The following is a 22,339-nucleotide window of genomic DNA, read 5'->3' on the forward strand; positions in this document are numbered from 1 at the left end:
AGTGCAGAGTGTTGTTCTTTACTCCAAAATGTGTGCGCCATTCTATCCTTCTATTTTATTAGTTAAAAAATAGTCACAGACTGTGTCCTAAACTGGTCAGCTCAATTTTGTTCATTTTGTTGACAGCTGTTTCTAAGAAAAACAATGCTCATTGAACCACAACTGCTAGGCATTTGGCTCTCTCCATGTCAACATCATGACAAAGCCTCACTGCCTCACTCTGTCATCTACACTACAGGGCAAGCTGGTCCTCTGTGTCTGATGGCCTTTGAGATCATTAAGACAGTCTCTGAAGATGCATCAGTTTACATCAGATGAGGCTGTGGATCGATGTCTTGAGTGAGAATGTTTCTTTCAGTATGGTCATCCTCAAGGTGGATATATGAAAACAAAATTAAAGGGAATAGAAAGTGGAATAGTGTTGTCCTTCTCAGTTTAGGAAAGAGAGGGAAAGATTACTCATAGAGATGAACTGGAAGGGAAAGGGTCAGATCCAAAGTAGGACTTCCTCACCTCAGAAATTTCTCAGAGCACAGTCAAGACACAGTAAGGATCAGGTCTCTCGCTAAATTTAATGATGGCTGCTTTATTTTTAAAACACACTCAAACGCAAAATTTGTTCTGCTAGACCAGCTTTGTGCTAGAGCACTCCCCCAAGCCCCTGTCTGAGCTCTCCTGTTACTTCATGGACTTAAAACCCATACCACCCACTCCAGAAGGGCAGTTAACAGCCAAGATGGGAAATGCTGTGTTTTCTTCCCTTTGAATCCCTGTCTCTTTGGAGGAGTTTGCACAGTACTCAGTAGTCAGTGTACTGTAGACTCAGCGTTGTAGTCTAGTGGCAAGACCACTCCCCAGGCCCTGCAAACTAGTCTCCACTCTCACAATATCATCTATTTTTTCTCCTAGCCCAGTCTTGATTGTTTAAATGCTCCCCCACTGAGCATACAATATGTAAAGTCATAACTCAGATCTTAATCAAGCTCAAGGACATTGATGGAAATAATTGGACTGACTTAAGTATCTAGTTCTTGTGAGCACAGGGCTGGGACACCTGGGCTGCATTCTTGAAATTACTTAAAGGTTTAACTCCCTGCTCTCCACTGATGCTAAAAGGAGAAATTTTTATTTCTCAGGGAGTCCTCAGCGCATCTCCCTTTAGGGTCATCACTGAAGCACAGCTCTGGAAATGCTGCTGTCCTCTCTGTCGTACCTGAGCTCCCCCACCTTTGCAAAAGGTTACCTACACCAAACAAATCAAGAAGTTCCAGTTCAAACGGTTTACTTGATGCTTGGTTTTTTTTTTTTCTTTCTTCTCATCACAAATGGTGATTTAATTGTCTCAAAGGTATTCTACATTTGGAACAATGTGCTTTAGTAAGATTTGTAATACAGTACTTGGCTCATTGGGGAGTAATACTGCAAGGGTTTCGTATTCAACATCGTGATGTCTGAATTTCTGATGAGAGAAGGGTCACTTGCGGCATTTCTGCTCCCTAATTATGTGTGTGAATTGCAAATGCACACCCAGTCAAAGTAATGCAAGTCTCACTTAAAATTTCTTGTTCTCATATTTTTTACCAGTTAAGCCGGAATATGAGCTGAAAGTGGCATCAGCTCATAGCGAATGGGTTCAACACTTCGAGATAATACTTATACAACATTTACCACGTTATTTTCCCTGAGGCACTCTCAAATGATCCATGACTTTATAATGTATGTAAAGTGGTTTGAACACATACACAGAGCAAACTACTATTGCTGCCTTGTTATTAAATTTGGGTTATTATTACCATAAGTGCTTGTATTAGTATTATTAGTAGTAGATGATAGGGCTTATTATGAAAAAATTGTTACAAGTTTTAGTAATTGTTAAAACTGCTCCCATAAGATATTTTGTTCATCTGTCCATTCATCCTAGGTCACATAATGTTCCAAGTCATCAGCAGATTTGGGGCTTTGTTTTCTGCCAAGATAAAAAAAAAAGAAAAATAAAAGATATCGGTTATTCACAGTTTGGTGAATAATAAAGATGCTGAGGTGTTATAGAAGACTTTAGCCAAACACAGATGCTAAACTTTCTCCTGCACACACATACTTTTGCATTTTTATGCTCCTGTAGAGTTGGAAAATGGCACTCTCAAACATTTTCAGAGGGAGGGGGATGTCAGATAAGATGAAAGAAGTGATTTAGGTCCAAACACCTCTTGCAGTGAATAAACCCATATTTAAAGTTCCATTTCAATTGTGTCAGTTCCCATTTCTCACCACCATTTAATCCTAATGCTGTTCAATTTGCCACCCCTATGCTCCCAATATTTATTATTTTTTTTCATCATTGTGTTTTTATACCAAGCATGGAAATATAAGTTTGGTTTAGAGATTGCTTGTCACTTGTCTTACAGAGAACAATCTCTCCATTGTTGTGCTTGATTACTTCTGAAGAGACTTGGGCTGGAGTGAAGCAACATCACTAACATCCATTGCAGGATACTAGATTTATATTTGTCCAGGATCATGAGTTAACTTCGGAGTGATTTTGGTAACCAGTATCAAACTGCCAAGAGCTACTTGGCCTTGGCAGAGTAGCCTTGGCCTTTCAAAGAGGTCATGTGGAAGTTAGATCAGTTTATTGTAGTAGAGTCATATTTATCTACGCCTTAGTAAAGAGAATTACATTACTGTATTAATTTATAACTCAATTATAAAAAAACCCAAACAATCCTCTTATTTGTCATGGCATTCATTAAAGAAATTATCAATTAGGGATTTGCCTGATTCTGCCGGCTTTAAAGAGTGTGCTTAAATGTGGACTGGAAGAGGGATGCTTTCCTGAATCAATTTATATCTCCACTGTTCAAAGAAATCAGAGTTGGTTCTGCTTCACTGTCTCCAGGGCCAAGAATGCAAGGGATAGAAACATGCTAACTCAGATCCACACACTTTATGGATGCTGCATTTCTGTTAATAAGCCCTGTAAAGCCATCACATCTGGGGGAAAAAAAACCCTCCTCCCGTATCTCACTGCATATGTTACCTGAATTTTCAAACTCCTACTAGGTAAGGTCTCTATATAACACTGCATTTTGTAGCACAGATACTCATGGATGCTTCATTGCCGGAGAGCAGCGGTCATCTAGCAGACCACTAAAAGGCTACTTGTGGAAATTCTCTGATAGCCTTGTGGGGCGGCACCCTGATGACTTCTTAGGCACAAATGACTCCCAAAGAGTGTTGTAGTAAAGAATTACAGAAGCACTTTCCATGTAGAAGTGTCTAACGTCTATCTCTGGTTGTGTGGTCTTCGGGAGTGTAGCTCAACAGACATGTAAAGACTGATTTCCAAAATTACACTCCAGATCACTGGTTTCAGTGCTACTACTGTGTTATGTAGAAAGGGTGAAAAGAAAAGCAGGAAACTATGAATCTGGAACTGGGAATAACTGAGCCTCCCTGCTTTTTCCTGTGCGAATTTTACCAACTCTTTGTTTTTGCATGTGAGTTTGTACATTATCTTCCACATAATACCACAGAGCATTTTTTTGTTGCATATTAGTTTGGACGTAAAGTTCTGTGCTGATCCTACAAATTATAGTAATTAAGAGAAAGAGTAAAGGAAAGAGAGAGAAAGTGAAAGAGAAATAAAGAGGAAGAATAAAAGGAAGGAGAGGAGGGGGAGGAGAAGGAAAAGAAGAAGACAGGAAAGCAGGAAGGAAAGAAATTTCATAATGAAGTTCTTCAGTAATTTACTTCTGAAACGATTTTTCCTTCCAAAATTTACTTAAAGACTTATCAACTCTAAAACAACAGTAAACCCAGATGCTTCTATTGGAGTCAAACAAAAAGGTTTTGTGAAACCAGAAAGCTCATTTTGTGGGACTATTTAGCAGCAAAGCTTTTTCATTTCATGGGCCTATTTCAATTTAGTTCCCCCTTTTCCTATATTTTCAGCTTGACTAAGGAATTAAAAACATCTGTACTCGCTGAACTATATGAAATTTTTGAGGTGCCCAGACAGAAAAATAAAGGCCTACGAGTCAGCCGCCTTCTTATGTCTTACCTCTCAATATAGAGTCTGTAAATTAAAATGTCAGAGGTATCTGAAAATATTCACAGCTAGGGCCTGGGAAAGTGTTCATTTTTACTCCAGGTGCGTGAGGACTCCATTTTGCCTTAATACAACTGGAGTGTGTATTACTGTCCAGGTGCCTGGCTTTGTTTCAGCAAATCTCAGCCATCTAGAAGAAACATTTCACCGTACCTCCATCACTACCTGATAAATTGTAGGAAGGCTTTAAGCTTCTATAGAATTGTTTTTGCAGAGAGTAAAACAATACTGTCTGGTCTGTTTTAATTTCCCTTCTCCATTTGTATGGTTGATACATGCCTATCATGTCACTTCAGAAAGTACTGTATTTTCTGCCCCAGTGCCATTTTAACATTCTTAATCCCAGCAAAATCAATGACTGTCCAACAGACTCTACATCAGGGAGAACTTGAAACCTCTATTTGTTTGTTATAAACCAATAGTCTGGAAATCATGAGAGTTACAAATAAGGATTGATGTGCTGTGCAGTCTGGCACAAAAAGAAAAATGGCCTTGTATCAGTAAGGGGAAAACATGGAATGAAACAGAGCAGCAGAGGAGACACTTTTCAGAGAACTGGGACTGGAAACATGATGTTGTATCCCTACTGCCTTGTTGCATTGGCTTAGAGCTCTGGCCATTCAAAATTTTGTCAATGAGATTTTATGAAAAATTTCTTGTTTTCGAGTTATCAGCAAATACGAAAGAGACATGGAGTCTCTTTTTTAGTAAAATATGTTTATTTAAAAAAAAATGTCTAACTCTTGCAGGAAGAGGTTCCTAAGCTTTAGCTGTTTCTCCTTTTCTTATCTGATCGATCATAGGAAAACAGAGATGCTAGAAATCCTGAGATTCTAGGACTCTCACCTAACAATAGACTAGGTAGGTTTTGTGATATTAGGTTAGCACACCAAAGATCCCTACCTGTCCACAAAAGCACTGTGTTGTGTTGATGGACTATGTATTTTAGATGTCAATTCTTCAAAAATGCAGGTTTTAATAATGCAATGAGTGCTTGTGTCAGTAGGCCAGGTTGAACTCCAGGCCAGATAATCCCTCCTATATAAAGCTGCAGCATTTGGAGGTTCTAGATCCTCACAGCAAGGTTGGAGCTCCAGAAGCAACATGTTTCCATGAGATTTTTCCTTGTATCTCATGTTTTGCCCATTCTTTAGCTATCAGGAAGTGCTAGTCTTCGGTATTTCACCTCTTTTTTGCCATACTGCATCTGTCAGGAAGATTTGCAGGAAAGTGAAAATAGAAAAAAGAAAATACTGCCTGTTATCCTGATTCACCTGAAGATGAAGAAAGAATTTTTAATATGGGAAAACCAGGAATTTATCCCTGTTGTCCCTTTCAGATGAAATCAGGGTTTAGGAAGTGTTGTAACTATCAAGCATGGAAGCATGAACTGCCCTGGTGCTGAAGACTCTGGGGTGCTCAAGCACTCAGCTATGAAGGCTGCAGAGGAGAACAGAGGCAGAGCTGGTCATGGGGATCTCATTTCTGTGCTGGTGGGGAGGGGAAGGGTATTTAGTATTTAATGTTTTAATATTAAGAGGAAGCACCCAGAGAGGCAAAAAGCCAAGGCTTTGTGGGAAAACTTAAAGTCTCTGCATATTCTACTGTGGCAGCTAAGAGAAAAAAAAAAGACCTCTAGTACATAGAAATCTAACAGTAGAATTATACATACAACAGGTATCTCGTTTTCATAGATTTATCCTCCATATATACTTCACCAGTAGAGCTTGGTATCTTCAGGACCTCACATGCTCAGACCTGGGGCTGGAGAGCTGGCTGGAAAACCCCTTTATGCAGCAAAGACAAAATATAGTGAGGGATTTCCAATCAACTTGAAAATGTTCTGCATGGACAATGCTTGTCCTCCACAGCCTTCTTTTGTAGGATTAGAGCAAGCAACTGGAAATAAAGCCATGTCAGTTTTGACTTTTAAACACATTCTTATGTTTAAAACACACAGTCATACACACATACCATTGGGCATGAGGCCATGAATCTTGTTTAGTGGGTGGTTATAGTTGTATGTAAAGAGTGGAGATTAAATTAAGCATTGCAGGAAGGTAGTGCATCTTTTCTGGGCAATTACACATACCTTGTATAATCTAATGAGCTGTTACTGGGCCCTAATGGAACATTTAAAGAGAGTTATTGTATTTTTTCACAGTTTGCTGGATTGGAGAAGTTAATTGATTTACCAAGGAAAATGCCTCTCCCTTTCCCTAGATCCCCACCTTCTTTTAAAAAACATACAGAAATAGAAACACAGCAAGGAGAAAGACTAGAATAGGCAGTAATTGAGTACAACATCATTAAAAAAAGATCAGTTCCACAATATCTTCCCTAGTAGCAATCCACAGTGATAACAGTAATTCTCAGCTCTGCAATAGCTCTGTAAATCCATAGATTCCAAAGTGCTTTGCAAGGAGGAAAGTACAGAGCATTTTCTTTGTTCAGCCTGTCATTAAAAATTATAAAAAAGGCCACTGTAATATTCAACTACAGCGATCCCAAATTTTTTTTATTACACTACTAGTGGAGGACTTATTTAAACCCCAGGATACTTTCAAGCAGTATGTAAAGTAAGATGTTATGGAAGTACATTTTCCCAATTATTTTGTGCATCATGTGTACACAACATGGAGATTCAGGTTTTTTGGCGAGCAGGATTTGGCCTCAGATAAATAAAGATGACCACTGGCTTTCAGTAACCCTTTGGACCACAGATTAATCACATATTTTTTAGCTAGCTATAAGCAACTTCTCTTGACTTTAGTGGAGGAAACAAGAGCTGGACCCTCATGTGAAAGCAGGCAAACATCATTTCCCTAGATTGTGCTCAATCTCTGCTACAGTCAAAACTGCTCTGTTTCTAGGAAACTTCATCAGGATGATAATTTCAGTCTAGTGTTTTCCGTGGTGGCTTCTGAACATGTTATCCAGATGGGATTCAGGGTCTCCCAGGGGTCTGCTGAGCCTGAAGGCATCCTCTCTTAGTAGATAATGCAAACCTGTGTGGTGTCACTACGGTTCTGCTCCTGTTTTGTCGAGAAATACAGGAATTCACATTCAAAGTTATCAGCTAAGTACTTTTTTCCTTGTCTTTTCTTTCTGTTTCCTGATAACGACTTCATTAAATCAGTTGGACAAAGGCCAACAGCAGAGAGGTGTGACAGCTTTCAAACAGACTGCTACAAAGGTGATCTCTCAGCTGCCGAAGTGCAAACAGTTGGGATCACTCCAGACTAGTGTTAGTGGCTCTACAGAGAAACACCTCCTGGAGGGGCTGCCAGCACCTTAAAGCAAGTCTAGAAAAGAGAAAGTGGATGCCAATGATAGATATATTCTTTATAAAAATGTTGTCCCTGAGAAGCACTGAATGTAAGAGTTGGAAACCAGCAGGTGAAGTGACTCATTTCTTTCCCGTTTCTTTTCACTGTGGAGGTTAAAGCAAAGAGGCATTTCCAATGATGAGACACCTTAGAGGTTGAAATGTTGAGTTTGAATTAACTTCGCTCCTTACAGGAGGCAGAATGAGAACTGGTTCTGGGAAGGCCAGGAGAATGTCCTTCTGTCTGTCCTCACAGCAGCCCTGATTTTGCTACTTCCCTTTCCACATCAAATTCTCATAAGAAATTGTGAAGATTGTTAAAGTACAGGAAATTACCATTTCCTATAGGAAATTAGAATTCTACCTATAACAAAGCAGCCTGTCTTGTTGCATTTTAAAGTTGTATTTTAGGTTGCTAATAACTTTGTCTAACTTTATCATCTGGTAAACATTTCTCTTACAACATATCTACCTTCAATATTCCTAGAGAATTTTTAAATAACTGTTCATGTGTTTCTGAGACACTTGTTCATGTCAAGAAAAGCCTCTGTTTCTCCAAAACAGTAGAGCACTATCACACTATGCTATTTGGCCCATGTGAACAGAAAAGAACATCATTTGAAAATGCTCTGAAGAATATCTTCTCAGTTTAGCTCTACAGTCTTCACGTATTCGGTCCTGATTTGATGGTTCATCCAGGATCACTACAGAGTGGCTGGACTTATCTGAACATGTCACTGCAAGGTTTCCTTTCACCTTCCCACCTCTTGCAGGCTGGCTGGTATCAAGGGACACCAATGACCATGCTTCTCATGTTCTCTTGACATCTGTCCTTCCACACTCCCATGAAATAATAGGGAAAAGACACAGAAAGGAGGAAACTCTGTGATGTAAGTGTAAAAGAAACAAGGAAGAGATAGACTGGGAAGAATAAAACTGAATACACCCAACAGTAGATTAAAACAGAGAATTTATGCAAAGAAGAGGACTGGAGAATATCAGACTGGGGTTGATGATGAAGGGGATGGTTAGCTGGGTGGATAGATGAGGCTTGGGCAGACTGGAAGTGGAGCCAGTTTTGGAAAGGATGAGTTGCAAATAGCAGGTCCAACAGGAGCTACAGTATCAAGGTGAAATAACGTCTGGTAGGACAGAAGAGAGTAAACTAGATAAAAAGGTGAGGGATGCTAGAGAAGTAGAGGAATGAAAAACTGAGAAAACTGAATGGGAAGGAAAAAAACAGAATAAGCAGAGGGACAGATTAAGTATTGAGATGGAAACGGGAGATTGGATTTAGCAGGGAAATGTGAGAGAGACAAGGAACTGAGCCAGGAAGTAGGGGTCAGGACCAGTTAAGAAAAAAGACAAGGATTCAGCTAAGAAACCTGTCCAAGCAATGCTGAAACTGAAGAGCAGAAAGTTTGGGAGTGAAAAATTAGGTGAGGGCAGAAGCAAAGGAGACTCATGGGATTAGGTGGAAGAATTTGCAACCATTGAGACCTGTTCCCCTTCATGGATAAGAAGGGACCCCAAAGAATCCAGTGCCATGCTCTCCTCTCTGGCCAGATCTGTGAAAGTATCTCACCTCACTTGTGTGCTGCTTGCCCGTGGCTGGCAATTAGCTCTGTCCATCTGCTAGTACAAGTGGCAGAGGCTGGTGCATTGTCCCTGCAGTCAATGGATGATGGACCAGGGAGGTGCATGACAAGCGTTCCATGTGTTTGATTGACTGTATTTCTGAATTTGCTTAAAAAACAGACTAGGAAATCATATTTTAAAAACACATTAAATGACTATAAATAAGGTAACCCTATCAGCCATACTATAGACTACTTAATGAGATGGACCTTGTCGGGTGACGCTGTTAGAGATACCCATGCAATCAAGACATGTTCCTTGAATATATCTTTATTTTTGTCCTGTGCAGAAATTTTGTCCAGTAAGCATTTCAGGAGTTGGGTTATTTGGATATTTCCAGATGTTCATCAGTGTGGCTAGATAACCAGGTGAATAGCCACTGCATGAACACATTACATCCAGCTCAGCCTGGATGCAACAAGTTCACTCTTCATGTGCAACTCAGTGAACATCCACAGATTCCTTTCTCAGACACAAATAGAGTGCCTCCATCCTTTCCTCAATACACAAGTCCAATGAAGCCTGGAATTCCATAAAGGATATTCTTCTTTATCCCATGCAGTTGTCTTATCGTCAAATCAACTCTAGTCATTGCATTAACTGAGGCAGCGGTCCTTTGGAAATGGAAAACGTGAGCATATGAGTGAAGACTATATCATACTGCATACAGACTGCAAGGGTAAGATAAAGTATAATGAGCAACCTTAGATTAATTCAGGTATTTTCAAACTTTGGGATATTAATTTTATAACTTTAAAAATGTTACTTTACTATTGATTTTCTTGTTTGGGGGGGCGTGTGTTCGGTTTGTTTGTTTTGTTTTGTGTTGTTTTCTCCCTGTGTAGAATATATGAAGGAGATAGATGAAGCAGCATTTCTGGGTGTGTAAGTCAGTAGTTCATAGAAACAGTGCCATCTACTGACATAAGAACAAGTCATCTTTTCCTTCAATTACTTGGGACCCATAAAGCCACCACTGATGGACCCCTCTGAGGACTTTTTGACTATCCAGTTCTCAGGAACAGACTACATGCTTCAGGGAGTGGGAGTCTGTTGGGTCAAGATGACTATTCCACCTGAATCTTCTCTTGGCCATGGAGATCCCTGACTCAGCTTCCCAAACATCTGTCCTGCTTCATGTTAAACTTTCATTCTCTCTCCCTTCTGGCTCTATGTCCAAGCTTTTGATTTGTTTCAAAAGTCTCTGGAGACATATCTTAGCCTCCACGGCTGCTGACTTAAAAAAGGGGATTGCTTTTGCAATTATCACCAAACTGGTGCTCTGTAGAGTTGTTTGCTTTGGTTTTGTCCTTGCTAGTGAGATTTTTATTTGCAAGAAAGCAGGGAAAGAGGAGAGAGAAATAGACCATAAGCTAATAGTGCCAGCTCCTTCAGCTCTGAGAACAGAAGTATACAGTCTCAATGGCAATTTCCACCTCTGCCTGGCCAACATTTTTTCATCTGCCAGCAATAGTGAGGTCAGTTCATAAACACAAGCTGGTAACTCAAGGTGATGCCAGCCTTACTTTGTGGCTGCTGCCTGCGAAGAGAACAATTTTTACTCTGATAATTCAATCAAAGCTTTCATCACCATCCACCAGTCAGGATGTCTGCATTCCTGACATGAACTCTTCTGCTATTTGGGTACTTTCTGCAAGGAGTTGGAGAAGGGGCTAATTCTTCCACACTGAGGAAAAACGAACAGGAAGAATCTACAATGCTGTTGAGTGCAGGCACTGAATAGAGAAACGTGCCAGAACTGTCCTTGTTACTGACCCTGGCTTGCCACACAAATGAGCATGGATTTGCATAAGCAATAAAAATGTAATTAAAAATCAGCAACATATTAAACTCACATTGAAATCCTGAGGAATGTTGCTGCCATTGGGCAAAGAGGAAGATACTATAACAAGATACCAGTAGTTAAAAGCCAATTAAGCATGCCTATTAGTTGTCCATTATAAGCACTGAGTTCTGTAAATAAAAAATATTAATTGCTATAGGCCATGCTGTTAACTGCCAAATAAATCCATAAATATTTTTTACAACATTCAATGGTAGTTAAGTATGCAGTTCATGTATTTAATTTGTTAAAAAAAAAAAAAAAAAAAAAGGCTTCTGATTACCTTAAGCTTGAAAAGCATTATAGAAAACCAAATTCCATTGTGGTGTTGTCATTCACTTTGGGTCTGATTTCAAATAATTATATTTCCTGTACCTGAACTAGTATTTGTCTATTACTGAAATCTAGTTTGATTTCCCTCCTCGCTCCCACCCTGCATCTCTTTTTCTTTTTTTAACTCACCCTCTATGGAATGATTCATTCTCTGCTAATTAAAACTGGAGAATTCTGTATGCGATAATTGCCTGTGGGTATCTTCGGTGATTTTCAAATGTGACCTTTCATTTTGCATGTCTAACTTGGAACACTTTAAAAAGATCTTATTTTCTTAGGGCTACTACGTGGTACCTTTCGGCAATCAAAATCCTTTGTCACGTCTCTGTCTGAATTCCCCACCTTACAAATGGAGGCACACAAAATCATTAACGTCTTTCAGAAATCCTGGCTTCATTGTTATGTAACAGCCAGTGTAAATCCTTCCAAACAAATGCTCTCATTTCCCATGGCAGTGAGGATTCAGCAGTTCATTTAAACAGCAGTGGTGAATGCCTAGCCCTTTGAAAATCAGGCCACGTATTTTAGGTGACTACATATAGATTTCAGAACCATTGAAGGAACTTTGGGCAAAATACTCTCCCCATTGAAGAAGCAGTCTTCAGGACTGGTAGTACAGCGCCAATGAACTAGACCTGGAAAGGCTTTAATTGTCTCTACCAGAACTTTGGGTTTTAAAAAACCAAACCGTTAAAAACAGCAGCAATGACAGCCATAACAAAGCTTTCTTTTACAACCCTTTTAACCCAGACATTTGCAAAGTCTGCCAGATACTATCCCTTTCCTTTAACCGGGGAAAATGAACAACACGCAGTCTAAAGGATTCATGCAGGACGACCCAAGGAATCCTCCATGGGGTATTACTTGCCTCCTTTATCCTTAGCCTTGACGATACGCAGCAAGTCTGAGCAAACCACCTAGGCTCCCTCTATTATCAGCTGACAGTGTCAAGCACCCCTCAAGGGAGAGGATCCCCATCTAAGGCAAGTATCCAAGGTAGATGAGATGTTTGCCATCCCCTTAGTTGCATCTTAACTAAGGACTTTCCAAGGCCTGTCCTCCAGCCCTGATATCCACTCAAATAGTCTTACTATATGCACACTACTAAACTCTCCAAACCTTCAGCATGGTGGCCACATCCAAACTATCCATTAGTCCTGGACTGGGCTAATTCTTGAGCTCTGCCTTGCTGTCATTTAGGACACTCTAAGGTAGGTGAGACCCAAAGGTTGCCAAGGACCATTCTGATAGTTTAACAGTGTCAATGGTATACTTCACCTGCTTGGGTCTGTGCCCAAACACTGTTAAATTTACACAGCCTTTGTGTCCAGACCAGTGTTATCTCTATCACTTTCTAAATCCTAAATCCTTTTAGACTACAGTGACAACAGAAAGCTAAGATCTGTGTTACTGGCCATAAATTTGTATGTCTTGGCTGTTCCAAATATTAGAAGGTTTTTGAGCACTGCCTAGGTAACTGGACTGCCTTTAGCTAAAAAGTAGAATCAAGATCAGTTCTAAGGTTAGACTCCATTTCAGAAGGATTAGGGTACTATCCATAGTCCTAAGTACATGGTTACTTTACACAGAAGATGCCGTTTGATTACTCAAAGCTATGACAGGTTTCATAACTCTGCCTATTGCATCTGCTTTAGCCTATTTAATTTTTAAGCAGATTACCAGTCCAGTGCTGCAATATGCTGAAATGACAGTATGTATGATTTTCCTTTACACTTGTGAGTTTGCAAATCTAAAGCCAGGGTGGATTTCATAGTCTCAAAAGATCTCTGGGCTAACAATAGAACAAAAAAAAAAACAAAACAGGGAAATCTGCCTGTGGGACTGATGGGACGTGCTCAGTGTTGATGATTTGAGATTACTTCATTTTGGAGAGACGGCTCTATTAAAGTTGGTATTATCTTCTTTACATAATTTATAAGGAAGAAAACATATTTAATGTCATGACTATATCTGCAATTGCCTAAAACCAGGTTAAATTAATCCATAGCATAGACAGATTGTTTCCTTTATGCTGTAGTTTATTTAACTCTAAATGATTCTGACCACTTCGGTGTAGACATCCATTTCTACGTTATTCAGAGCAGAGAACAAATGACAGGTTTGAAGGACTTTGTATGGTATGCAGTATAAGAGAAGGACAGGAAGGCATTGTTGTTCCTGAAAAACAAATAATTCAGAGAAGTTGCTGTATGACTTGCCAGACTGCCGTGATGTGGCGCTCACCAGCTCTTCATAACCCAATGGTGAGAAATGTGACTGTACAGTTGATATCTTGGCAATTTAAGCAGCTGTGTCTTAACAAAGGTGTGTTGGATACCCACCCAGCTCATTCACTTTTTTAGTATTGGGCATGAGCAGTGAGTTATTACAGACCTTGCCTGTGGTCTTATCCCAGTATATTTATTCTCTACTCATTGGCATTTATCATCCCATTGACTTTTCCTTCCCTTTAGAAAGATCTTTTATGAGCAATTCATACGTATTCATATACATATTTTGCTCATAAAATTAGGAAGATGGACTACCAGTATGTGTTAAACCTGACTTTGAACTCACTAAAATCAGTATTTTTTTCACTGAAGGGTATGTATACCAAATGCCAGATTATCCCAGTAAAATTCACTAGTGAAATTAGACTATGTCTAACTGGGAATGATCCTGCTAAAGGAAGTCAGAAATGCTGTAATCATTCACAGGTCTTGTTGAAGATTTAGGCCTTTATTTCTTCCTCCTATAATTGAATTTCTTTCAATTTAAGACATACCCAAGAGATTCCTAAGAAGTGCAAACAGGCCTGCTGATAGCATCTCATGATATATATGTTTTTTGTCAGGATAATAAACGAAAAATTACTGTGTTAGTTAATTTCTCTTCAAACATCCTATCTCACCTTTAATTGAAAATCAAGATGTGTTTGCACATACATTGAGTAATTAAAACCCTATGGCTTTTTCCTTATCTAATTAATGAAGAAAGTGAAAATCAGAAATTGCAAATTGGGCATAAAAACAAACAAAATTTAATTAGGGGTTTGTGTGTGTGTGAAGATCATAAAATACAAGAGAATCTGGTTAAAGGAAAATTTTAATAACTGCTTGCAGGTGTTTGAACTATAATTAAGTTTGTGAATTAAAATGTTGCAAAGAAGTTTTAAACAGTCATGTTACAAAAAGGAAGGTCAATTGAAGAAACAACCAAAAAAACCCCAAATACCAATGCTTGGCAGCATTTGACCTTTGAGAGGAGTCTGATCAATTATAGTCGTCATTTCACTTTTCCCGATTTAGATAGATGCATTATTTTACCATGAAGACATTTACTTAACTTTTGCATGTTTTTCAGTCCTCCTGAAGGCAACAAGACTAAAATGTATGCATAAAATAATCCCCCATCAAATACTTTCCTGAACAAGGATTTAAGCTTGTACTGAAGATTTTTTTCCCTCATTTTGGAAAACATTTCTCGGGCAAGCAGCAGAAACAGGCACATATTTATGTACTACGGAATTCATACTCTCTTTTGTTTCTGCTGCTTAAGATGCAGAAGTTTTGTTTGTGGTCCTTTCAGCACTGCAATGCTAGACTAGTATGTATGTTGTTGTATCACTATTGTTATAATTAGTGACTACAACACTTATATTTATATATGTGTATATATATACATATGTATGTGTGTATATATACATAAAGAAATATACTATGTAAAACTGTGCCTTCAGGCCCAGTGGAATTTGTATCTTTTTTGGGCTTCACATACAGCAGGAGAAAATGCAGTGCAGAAGGGAAAATCCATGCCCTAATGTACTACAGTCCAACTTCACAAAGGTAGTGAAGTGCTTGCGTTCATTCAAGAACCAGCCTAAATTGGTTATTTAGGTTCCATCTATTGTCAAGGAATTGTAATCGTGGTCAGTTGTCCCGCCCATCAGACACCTTTCTTGGTATGAAATAGGTCATTCTTTCTGGTGGTTTCAGTTTCTCCCTATTGACTAGAGAAGGAGCCAGGATGACTATCTTGAACCAGAAACTTACACTTCAAATGCTAAATTTGGGTAAGAAGAGTCCCTGGAATGAACATTTCTCTGAGTCTTGAGCATCCAACCAGAGAAGACACATCGGAGTAAAAGAAAGCCTTGTTATCTTTTCTTGTTGAGGAGCCCTGAGGTACAAGGAGTCAATCAATTGCTCAAATGCAAACACTGAACTTCTCATTTAAGGTCTAATACTTTCCCCAATCAAAGAGCTTTCCTGTCTATAAATTACCCCACTGTCTCTCATTGAAAAAAATAGATCCTTTCAAAAAGTAAGTAAAACAGTATTCATTATAAATAGTCTCTATGTGTGAAATATTGAAGCAGAGGTATAATTACACTACCTTTTTTAGATCAATTACATTCTTATATCATCCCAGAGGTGTTCAGATACCATGGTGATGAGCGTGGGACTGATTATTTCAGTGTATTTTGAGATAGATAATAATATATTTGTATTGCAATTTTCATACTAAAGGAGTCCCATGAGCCTCACGTAATAATATATATCTCATCTCCTACCTAGATACTGGCATTTTTGGTGCAGATGGGAGAATGTAAATGAATCAATCCGTTAGTACTGCTTTTTGAGGAACTTCTGGACTTTCTCAAACAACCAGTCTGACATTCTCAAACAACCACTCACCAGAATAAGGCTTTCTTGCTTTTGGAGATCTTGGGAAGACAGAGTGCTCAAGGACCTTTGTATCACCTAAAGACGTGAAAGAGATTCTCCTTGGAAAGTGAGACCCTATTAATTAATTAAGCATGACCCCAGGTACTGCATAACACTAGCCACAGGATCATGGAGCAAGAGAAAGGCCAGAGTCTGTCTGTAAGAGGTGCACAGGGGAGGAAATCTCATGTTCAGTGCATGACACTTGATGGGCTTGGAAAAATGAAAGCTGAAGAGGATTCAGGGAGTGGATCAAATCTAGGCATCATACTTGACACTACCTGGAGAAACAGAGTTTGGAGAAAAGATGTTACTTCTCCAAGCAGCTGGGAGAAGTAACAGTAAGAACAAAAAACTTTAAGGATGTGTGGATCAAAGAAATAATAAAGGTAGGGAGATCTTCAGTGTACCATATTGTAATATTCATAAGAAAGAATTCAATTGTCTCAGAGAAAATCATCAGCAATGGAACTTGATCATTCTGGACCGATCTCAGCTGTTCCAAGTATGCAGCTTGTACACAGATACTTTATTTTAAAGCATAAGACTAAGGGTACTTAATGAGAGAGAGAGAGAGAGAGAGAGAGAGGGGGGGGGGGGAGGCTTTTGGAGAGCTTTGCATGGAAGCTGACAGTTGATCAGACTTAGCCAAGGGTGTCAATATGCATTTGACAAGAAGATTTTGGGCAGGATTTAATTATAAAGTCAACATGGGTATAAAGAAAGCAGAACAGTGGAAGCTACCATTCAGCTTTTGAGCATGGGAGGCGCTGACTTTTTAATTGTTGATTCAAAATCAGGACTGTTTTTAAGGAAAGAAGAATTGTGTAAGCCTCTTTCGGAATTGTAGATGAGGGCTGGATTCAAACCCACCAGAGCAATCGCCAAGTGATTTTGGGGAGGATTTGGAGCAGAACCTGGCAAAATACAGGCAAATCAGTAATTCTATCACATTTGTACAGCAAGATGCTTTACAGTGCTGCACCATCATGTAACATTAATGCCAACCTCTGGCTATTGGTGTTCTAAACAGTCACAAATTATTTCATGTGATTTAAACAAAATTGCAACAAAGGTCAGATACATCAGGGAAGAAACTTCCAAAATAGATCCAGCCACTTCTTCTCAATTGCAGCTTTAGCTGACAGCAATATTTGACAGAACAAATATCCTGTGCATTACAATTTTCTTCTCGAGAAAGAGAGTTAAAAAGTTCTATTTTTTAATTCTCTTTTCCAAATTGGGTCAATTAAAAAGAGAGAAGAAAGACAGTAGCTTCAAATATCAATAAGCTTTTCAAAGACTGGTATTGACAGAAGCTGAATATTGCACTTTAATGTAAATACATCAGGCCAATTTTGTTTTCCAGAAGAGACTTAAAAGTATAGCAACATAATATGCATGCAGAAAAACTCATAATTACATATGAAAATAATATTAAAGGGCAAGAGTTTCAGTTCATGCAAACTGATTTGCCTCTACTGACTTTAGTGCAACTTTGCAGATCCATACCATTTCTACTAGTACCTTTCTCAGTGCACTGCAGAGATTAAACCCAACAATAACAAAAAACCCTCTGTAAGTAAACAGGGGGGAAAATGTGCCAAGAACTTGCTAATACCATTTTTTGAATCAGTGCTATATTCTCAGCTGGAATGAAAAGTTCAGCTTATACATCCAATCTCAGCATAAGATCTACCATAAATAGAAGAGAGCTAGCTATAAAAGATTAGAGCCTTGAGAGGTTTTCATGTCAGGAGAGGCTGAATAGCAGCAAGAAGAGCAACTGCAAAGACAACTCATGGAAGTGAACAAAAAAAATGGGGTGAAGGGAAATCACTCCATTGCTTTTTATTGTGTGTCAGTAAGAAGAGATAAGGTAGTGCTGCTTGAAATTAAAGATGAAATATTTAAATTTTTAAGCCAAAACTATAGAATCACAGAATCATAGAATCATAGAATATCCTGACTTGGAAGAGACCAACAAGGATCATCGAGTCCAACTCCTGACACCACACAGGGCAACCTAAAATTTAAACCATATATCTAAAAGCATTGTCCAAATGTTTCTTGAACATCAGCAGGCCTGGGGCCATGATCACTTCCCTGGGGAGCTTGTTCCACTGCTTCACCACCCCCTCAGTGAAGAAATTTTTCCTAATATCCAATCTGAACTTCCCCTGATGCAGCTTTAAGCCATTCCCTTGCGTCCTATCACCAGGCACGAGAGCAAAGAGATCAACACCTCCCTCTCTGTTTCCCCTCATGAGGAAATTGTAGACAGCAATAAGGTCACCCCTCAGTCTACTCTTCTCTAAGCTGAACAAACCTAGTATCATCAGAAGGTCCTCATAAGTCATGCCCTCTAGACTTTTCACCATCTTTATTGCCTTTCTTTGGACACATTCTAATATTTTGATACCCTTCTGATATTGTGGAGCCCAAAACTGCCCTCAGTACTCAAGGTGAGACTGCACCAATGCTGACTATAGTGGGACAATCACTTCTTTTGACCATTAGCTATACTGTGCTTAATGCATCCCAGGATGTGGTTGGTCCTTTTGGCTGCCAGGGCACATTATTGACTCATATTGAGCTTACCATCAAACAAAACTCCCAGATCCCTTTCTGCAGGGCTGCATTCCAGCCTTTTGACTCCCCATATATACATACATACAGGATTACACCATCCCAAGTGCAGAATCCGGCATTTGTCCTTGTTGAATTTCACAATTCAATCATGCTGGTGATTGTCCAGCGCTCTAATCTATCAAGATCTCTCTATAAGGCCTCTCTATCCTCAAGGGAATCAACAACCCCTCCTAATTTACTGTTGTTTGCAAACTTAGTGTGCACTCAACTCATTGGTCATTGATAAAATATTAATGAGAAAATGGGAGAACTCACTGCTACATGAAATACCAAGAAATTAGAAGGCTTTTGATGGTAGCTTGTGCAAATATGTGTGTGTCTTCACACCAAAATTGGACTTGATGGAATTGTTCATGGTGGAAGATGCTGATGACTATCTAGATAAAACTTGTTTTCCAGTGCTTATAACTTTGCAGACTTTCATCTATTTGAATTAGGGATGTATTCCTCTTGACTTTAGGCACCAAGAAGCTAGGCATTTACACTTGTCAGGTAAGCTCTTTCTATATTGCATAAAGAGAGAACAGCACTCCCGGACGGTGATCCATCTCAAAGAGTATAGCCACCTAAGTTGGAGAGTGCCCTTGCCCCTCTACCAAGGCTACAGGGAGTTTAGGGGAATAATTTAGACTTTCTATTGAAATTTTACCTACTAGAGAAAGTGGGCTTAATTCTATCCTGGCAACAAGGTGTTCTGTAGCAGACATCCGATTTACACTGGATGATTCTGAGAATTTGAGATAAAATGGCTCCAATTCATCAGAGTGTAAGACCATGGAAGTCTATTTTTATCACAGTTGCACGATACCAGTGATCTCCTCTTCAAGAAGCTCTGTTCATTCTATGCATTGGAGCTGAGATTTGAAATCCGGCAAAGACAGTGCTTGACTTCATTTCAGAGAAGTGCCCTATATTCTATAATATTATCATCCTATTATATTATCTACCTGAAAATGTACCCTACTTTTTTAGACACTAAACAGAGTCAGAAAATATCTTTTCAAGCCCTTACAGAACACCTCAACCTATTTTAGCGCCTCGTTGGAAGATCACAATCTGCTACTTCTCTCACTCACCCGCTTAAATGAAGTGTCAAAGAATTTTCTATAGTATCAGATTTATTGTCTGTACATTTCCCAAAGTCAGAATGAGATTATGAAGGTGACCTTCATTCTTCAGTTTCATAGGATCATCATAGGACCAATAGGATAATGGCTGAAAGGGATCATAGAGGATCTCCAGTCCAAGGTCCTACTCAAACCATGGTCAGCTGTGAGATCAGACCAGGTTGCTCAGGGCTTTGACCAGTCACATCTTGAAAACCTCCAACGGAGACTGCACAACCTCTTTGAGCAACTTGTTCCTCTGCTTGGCTGTCCTCATTGTGAAAAAAGGTTTCCTCTTATATCCACATCAGGTTTTTTTAATGTTGGAGCACTTGGATTTGAACTATAACAATGTTTCAAGTAAGTAACCACAGCTTAACAGTTTTCTGAATGTTAGTTGAGCCTGGATAACTGATTAAGCACACTCCTTGTTCCTTGTAAAAAGTGTGATGACTCACTGTATGTTGATTCTCTCTCACTGAGATTCAAACTGATGTGCTTTATTTCATATTTGCTGGATGCTAAGAATGAGTATGTGGTCAGTTACTGCAGCTAAGCTGACAACTGCTGACTATTTAAACCCCCATAACTGTGTTGTATCTTGGTCAAACAAAATTATGCATGAATGACTTGTACATTGAGGGTTTGTGTAGATAAGAAAGTTTCCTGGATCGTGTTTGCAATGGAACTTCTACCTAGTTCACACTGTCTACTCCCAGTACTTGCTCTCCATGCTGTGTGAATGGTTACCACAGGCAAAGGGATATGTTTTTTTTCTCGATTTGCTGATCAAGTCTTTTGAAATAGAGAAAAGGATTATGGCAAATACCTAGCAACTAATAAACACTATACTGTCTTAGTCTCATATGAGTTTGTTATTTTTCTTGTTAAGCCTACTTACATTTGAGACATCAAATCAGTATCCCAACTTACTTGACAAAGCACTTAAATGCATGCTTATCTTTTTGTTCAAGCCCCACAGCTTGTAAGCAAATGCTTACATCCTTCAAATGACCATGGCTAGAAGAGCAAAGTCTCTTGCGTTATTTCTTTGCAAAGAGATATATGTTATCTAGGATACTCCATACTGGCTTTAAAAGTGGGAAACGCAACATGAGTTTTTGTGGTGAGAATCTACACACCTATACACATGCACCCATTCTTATCTTACTATGCATTATTATCTATTTATGGCAATTTAAAATGTTTAGAGTGCAGAGGCCAACATATAAACTATTCAAAGAAATAGGAGGTTACTGAAACATCAATATGAGAATTATCTGAGAGATATATATACCACGCAGTATAACAAGCTTTTAATTTTGCACTCTGAACTGTAAAACTTTTACCCAAGAAGATCGGTTACAACAAAAATTCTGAAGCAGTGGCAAGCAAAATATCAATGGATATTTTCAACTTTTGGAGTACAGAGGCAAGTCCATGCTATTTTCAGGCAAGAAGGGAATTCAGCATTTAGATTGTCTGCCTGGTTATTGCCTCCTCTGAACTACGAGATAATGGCCATGCCATCAGGCAGGCTGTGGACTAGTGTGACTTCATGGCCTGATCTGGTATGGCAAATCCTATGTTCCAGACATTTGAACATTACATTTGATACTACAATACATATTCCTTGAAGCTCAGGAATTAGGAACTGCATTGGAAGCTGAAAGTTATTAAAAGAAAATTAAGCCGGTGGGAAATTTTAACAATTTAATCAAGATCTTTAAAAGTGAAATTTTGTCCTCATGATTCTGATGATAGGGTAGAAGAGCTGACAGAGGTCCTACATTCTCTCTGTTCTCATCTACAGATAACTTGTTTACTGTAGGGGAAGAAGACAGCACTTCCACCCCCCTCTCCCTCTAGCTGTTCGTAAGGCAGGATCACAGACACAGAACTAAGTTGACCTTTCCCTTTCTCTCATCCTCTGCAATCCCAACAAGTGGGGCCCCAAGCTGCCTGTTAGACACAGGGCTCTATCTCTTCTCCCCCACTTAATTCTGTTTTCTCTGCTCCTGCAGGATATGCTGTCTCTGAATATCAAAGCAGGTCCAGTGGCTACCTAATCCCATGATGATACATCCAAACGCTTGCAGTTTCTGCAGAAAGCGAGAGAAGTTTATTTTAGCATTGCATGGCTGTCATTTTTTCCTTAGACAAGGTTAAGACTACATTCTCACTCTTAAGTCTCTGACTCTCTGGATTTCACTGGAGTTATGCAGATTTCAATCAGCTTAAAAACTACCCCCTTGGAAACGGCTTTTTCATATATGCCCTGGCTCAGTGTGGGCACTGCAACTGCTAACTTGCTCCTGGAGCTTTGCATTCATTGAACCCCAGCATTTAGGGTTAGTAAATATGGTGATCTTCCTCTGTCCACAGACTTCTGTCTCACAACACCATCACAAAAGACATTTCAGCTTGGGTATCCATTTGCTTAATTTTTAATTTCTCCTGTCTCTCTATTGTGTGTATGTTTGGGGCTTCTGGGAATGGCAAGCAGTAGTTTCCACTAGTTTACCTCCACCTAGAAAAAAACCCTCTTATTTCCTTGCCAGGCACTAAGGAGACTTTGAAAGAGGCAGGACTTGGCCACAGAAA

Source organism: Gymnogyps californianus, chromosome 2 (genome assembly GCF_018139145.2).
Source record: "Gymnogyps californianus isolate 813 chromosome 2, ASM1813914v2, whole genome shotgun sequence".
Lineage (NCBI taxonomy): Eukaryota > Metazoa > Chordata > Aves > Accipitriformes > Cathartidae > Gymnogyps > Gymnogyps californianus.